The following is a 6,101-nucleotide window of genomic DNA, read 5'->3' as shown; positions in this document are numbered from 1 at the left end:
CTTTAATAAAGTCATCATTTTTAGAAAAAAAACATCTGTCTGTTTGATTCTCCATCAGTCACGTAAAATTGAGCAAATTATGATGAATAACATGTCTTGAAGATTGTCTCTAATAAATGCTACGATAGCCTTTCAGTGGATTGGGTAACTGTATGCCGGCTTTTTATGTCCAGATTATATTTCACATATTTCATGTCATCAGTCAGATTCTGCCAAAAAAATTGACGCATAGAGGAATGTGAGTGAAGCAATTAATTTTTATTTTCATGTTTTAGAGATAGGTTTGAAATAAACGGAAAATCAAAACCTTTTCTATCATTTCCTGTCTTCTTTTGTTTTAATCGAAAATTGCTTTAAATTATTTTAACTTTTAACAACTTTAAATTCATCTGTTTTTGGATTTCACGATCAACTAAACATTTTCAAGTTTGTTTTGACGATTCGAGTTGACAGCACCTCACCGTTACATTAGTGAAGTATTTAATATTCTGCTAGTGTTCGATTCATCTATCTCAGATAGAAATACAACAGACACCGGAAAACTATTGTTTTGTTTTGATCGTTATCGATCGAAATGGATAAACGTAAAGGCAATAGTGCATTATATACATCGGCCAATTCCTTTGTTGAAATGGTCAAAACAAAAGAGCAGCCTTATTTGGTAAAAAATATTAAATCTAACTAAGACAACGCGTAAAGAAGCATTGCTGTTCAGATTATTCTCTGAAAAACATGGTTTGCAGTAGACTTTCTCATCTTTAGGATGAGAAGAGAGTCGAAGTTCAGAGGGGACAAGGAAGACTACAAAGAAACTCCATTGTTATCTTTAAAAAAATTAATGAAATGTTTGTTTTGTTGTGTTTCAAAAACATTATAGAGGCACTCAAGACATTACGGAAGACACCGTGTTTTTGTTGGCTTTACTTGTTTATGCCACGTTTATGATGATGTGCCATTAGAAATTCATAGACAAATATAGGCCTACACAGCGTGTTACATTAATACCCATCATTGGCAAATCTAGGGATGGATGTCTTCATTGTCGATTATGTTCCATCGTTCCTGCCTCCCATGGGACTTTGTTAGGCTCCACCCACTCGATCCTAGCCATGTCTTCGGCAATTGTCTTCCAATTAACAAGATGGGCCTGGCCCCGATTCATAAAAAAGGCAAAAAGAGCCAAGCGCCGCTACAAGGCGCGTGCCATTTTTCAACCTGTCTCGGGCCATAGCTCCACCGATAAAACAGTTTAACGACCGGCGTCGCTGCGGCCTGTGCGCGGTCTGTGTGCCGAAGCCTCGGAGTCCGAGACCCACTCACCTCATGACTTCCATTACTTTTCCTTCAAATGCCAAGAAAAAAAGTTGATTGATTTTACATCCGACTCGAATTCTATTTAATTTATTTTATAGCCAAGATTTCCATCAGAGATGAAATCATTGAAGAAAAAGAACGGATCGCGGACAAACCATAACCGAAGTGGTTTAATCATCAAAATTCTGCAGTTCGCTCTACATTTCGTTACCTAGTTATTGCCTTTCAATAGATCATCGTATTAAATCATTATTATCCATAACTAGAAGCAGTGACTGACCCTGATTTACATAGATACAGCCTACGGACCCGGTACCCGCTTCTGACAGTATCTTCACTGCAAGTTTATAAATCGTGAGACAAAGGTTGATCAATTTCATCTCCCATCGTAACGATTTGCAGTTATTTTAACAATTTTTGGTATCTGTCTGTACTAATACGTCCTGCGTCTATCGATCGTGTTTTACTCGAATGTGTTTTATTAAATTCAAATAAGATCGAAAGAATTGACCAAATTCGACCTTTACTAACCAGGGGCGGATCCAGGAAGTTTTGCAGGGGGGGGGGGGGGAGGGGAGGGGAGGAGGGGAGTCATCAGCAAATCAATGCTGAAATGTAGACAGGTTTTTATTATTATTATAAAATATTGACAGAGCCGGGGGTTAACCCCCCCCCCCCCCCACCGATCCGCGCCTACTAACATGGGCGGAGCAAGGGGGGGTGTGTAAGCAGGCATTTGCTGGTTTTTTCTGTTGTTTTCCATTTTTGCGGCCCAAGGCAGAAAACATTACGAACATCCAACACATCGATCTGCTAGCAGCTTGTACTATCATTTCTGCTGAACAAAACTCCTATCCAGTTCGACAGTTACTACCAACACTGTTTGGCACATTTTATTTTTCTCGTGCTGAATCGCACCAATTGAACTGAACGTGGGTAGAAAGACAAAACGGTTTTAACAAACTGTGATTGAAGCTGAACCGCACTAGTAGATCTGAATGACAATTTTTCCCCATGTGTGAATTATTTAAGACGATATACATGCACGAATTGTTTTGCACCAATAAACAAAGAAAACAAATTTTATTTTTATGACAATAATTTGTATATTTATGACAATAATTTGTATATTTATCAGTACGCCAAGGTGTTTCCTGTTATTGTCAGCATTATTGAGGAAACCCATGAAACAAATAATTAAAAACATCGTTTTCCGTATGAAAACAAATCTTATTGTTAAATGTTCTTTATGCGTCTAACTTAAGAGGTTTCACTTGTTACTTTAACCTAATTGGCAATCTATGCCGATTGAAAGTTCCAGCCAGCACTGCCTGCTGACTGAGGTTTGACGAATGTAAACTTAGGTTTTTTGTCGGAAAGAAGTGTATTTGCTAAAGTTAACAATAAACGTGAGATCGGAACATATCAGAAGAAAATGAAGTTCACAAAAATAAACATTTTTTTTAACCTCACAAAAACATGGCTTTAGATAAGAACCTCGCCCTTGACACAAGAGAGATGGAGGTCATGCAGGCCCCCTACCGTACACTAAGAAATCAAAATATTCCCACAAATTGTGATGACTTCGAAGAAGATGTGAAGGCGCTTTCAATCCTTGCATCTTGGTTGACATTAACTTGTACTTAAAGAAAAATTCAAGCCGAAGTTCAGACACATTTTACAGAATTCATAATAGTGACTTCTCCTAGATGTACGTGCACTAACGGTGCGCCTTGGAGACTGGTGCGAAACTGAAGCTGGACTGAAGCCTGTAAAATAAAATAATTCATATGTGCACTGAAGCAGAGGCCATGTCATAATTGAAAGAAATAAAAAAAAAAACCTGAAAGAATTAAAATTACACCTGTACACCGTTCACGCCGTTGTTAACAGGTATAAACACTTATTAGCCCATCCCAATTATTCTGGGGGCTGTTCGAGAATTTAGCATCCGTACCGTCTCGTGGGTACCATGGGATGGGTGCGGCACACATGAAACTGTAGAACATTTAGCTTATATTTGGGATTTGGCCCTTTTACATATATAGGCCCTAACCCATCACACTCTTAACGTTAAAAACAAGTGGGCGACATCACTCGTCTGATTCAATAGAGCGGGTGAGTCTCGGCAGTCCAAGTTCACTTGTTTTCTGTGAACATCTTGGTACCAAACACTGACTAGTCTAGTCACAGAATCACGTGTTTGAATATACTCGATTGAAATTTGCGTGATCGATTGAACGGAAGTTGAGGTCAACAATTTCAATTTTATAATTATAGTCATCAATGCGCCATATTATCAGTATGTTGTAAATTGTAATGCTTTCTTTTCTTTCGAAATACCCATTTATTTTCCTTGATTGGATGGGCCCTGTCGGGACACATAATAAATACAAAAAACAATAGGACGTTACACACGTTGTAGTCCTATACATGGTGCCCGGATGTGCTGTATTCTCGTAAAATCACGCAGGTTTTTTGAGGTAAACTTACACGCTCTATTGGTATCGAAAATACTGCAGTCTGAAATGCTTCGGATGCCTGACGCAAAAAAGGACAATTACTTAAGACTTTTGGTTGCCCCCCCCCCCCCCCCCGACTCCTTCTTCATCACCTGGTGGCATTCCCCAACCTTGAAGATCCCCTGGCCATTTCACGAACATTAAAACAAAGAAAGGGGAACCAGAATTGAGTTACAAATCTCTGGTCGTAATTTTGTCTTCGGTGGGCCCTGGCTGGCCGACAGGCAAAGGCAATAAGCGAGAAAAACCGCCTGAGTCCACATCAAAAATTCATGCGCAGTTTTTGTACGCGTTTATTTGCTTGCTCGCGCTCACTTTACCAAAAGCAAAGATCGGGACGAAAATGAAGGGCAATTGCTGCCCGCAAGTTGGTCGTAAATTTTGTGCGGAGAAAATGAAAGAGGGGACCGGAGAAGGGGAAAGAGAGAAGAAAAAAAAGGGTCGCTGAGGAACTCAGCGGACGGCTGGTAATCAAGGAGACGGGTCGGTCTTGTCTTTGAGGCCGGCGGAGAAATGGTTGGTCGTCTGTCGTTCGTCGGAAACCTGATCACCCACGTCTGTGGCCGGTGCCGATTGATCAAGCCACGCCATGTGTGCGTGCGTGCAGTGTACAGGCCAGGAGGGAGCTAGAGAAGGTTTGTTTTGGACTTGACTGACCCAGTGACCTGTGACGCATTCCTGAGTCGGGCGCGGTGCATGCTGGGTGTGAGGGAAAAGTGACGGAATCTCTTGGATGAGAAAAATTGTGAAAGTCAATTAACATGATACAAACAATGTCCTATACTCGCTTATACAACTGTAAAACAAAAATGGATGGATGAGTATAAAAGCCGAAATTAATCGTTCACTTTTAAAGGTCATATTGACCCCCCCCCCCCACACACACACACACACACCAGGGGAGGCGGAGGGGCAGGGAGGGGGGGGGTACTTCCCAGGCAATCATAAATGCCCCTCTCGCGGATATATAATGCCCCAGCGAGATGAAAACTGAAGTTCCCATCAAACGCACACGTATGAAGCGCGCTACAAATAAACAAATAAAATTGTCTCCTCTCTTGTGATGCAAAACTGCCCTTCAAAAACACAAGTACCTCTCTCGCATTAACAAGATTGTGCACCTTCTCTAGATGGAAAACTACCCCTCGAAAGCACAAATACCCCTCTCGCAATATAATAAAATTGTGCCCCTCTCGAGATGGAAAATTGGCCATCAAAAACAATAGTGCCCTCTCGCGATAATTTTTCGAGATGGAAAACTGCAGCACAATTAGTGCCCCGCTCGTAACATTAAAATTGTGCCCCCTCTCAAGATGGAAAACTGGCCCCTAAAAATAACACTGCTCTTCACGCGAATAAAATGGTTACTGAACTGGCTATCAAAAGTAACAGTGCCCCTCACGCGATAAAAAAAACAATGGTCTCTCCACATAACTAGGTAAAAGAACCACAAAGACCAAGATGGCCAACGTATCTATACTTTGTTCCTCGTCATATTGGTTTATAGCGAAATGAACGGGACCATATTCTTTTCCTCTACTGTCACACTGATGGAAGGTACCCCTTTTTCTGAGCAAGTGCCCCCTTTTGGTGTTGCCCCCCCCCCTCCCCTCCCCCAGTTTGAAAAGCGTTCCGCTGCGCGGCCCCTGACACAAATGGAGTTTCGAACTGATCAAAGGATGTTCTCGTGGAAACATTTTTCCTGACAAGCAACCCTAACTCCTTTGATGACATGCCCTTAAAATATTCAAAGCTCCAGTAAAAATGTCATCCTAATAAAAGCGTCAACCTCATATTTAGGTTTATCGAAAATTGTATTTGTAAACTTTGAAAAAGCATAACATGAACCATCAAAATATATACGCTAACTTCGAGCTGATGCATTGAAATGTTCCCGCCATTTACATTCACATTGCTGCATGCTTCATATCATGTTCTGTTTTGGGAAATGTTTGACAGTAAAGACCTGAACGTCGACTACAGGTCCATCAGGGTCATTATTTAATTGACATAATAAATATGAAGCAACGCCATAACACATACGCCGCCATAAATCACAGTGCTATCAAACATTCAAGAAACGACTGCGTTAAACGGAAGGTGGCGCTGTTCGAGTTCGAAGCAGTCGATCGCAACCAACGCCTAACTTCCTGATCTGTTTTAGATTAAGTCATGTTTCTCTTCATTTTCCATTGTCATAACTCATCAGGATTCGAACATCAACCTTCCAGCGTGAAGGTGCACAATTTTCAAATAAGTAATTGT

Source organism: Patiria miniata, unplaced genomic scaffold (assembly GCF_015706575.1).
Source record: "Patiria miniata isolate m_02_andy unplaced genomic scaffold, ASM1570657v1 HiC_scaffold_7, whole genome shotgun sequence".
In the NCBI taxonomy this organism is placed as follows: domain Eukaryota; kingdom Metazoa; phylum Echinodermata; class Asteroidea; order Valvatida; family Asterinidae; genus Patiria; species Patiria miniata.
This window is presented reverse-complemented; position numbering follows the sequence as displayed.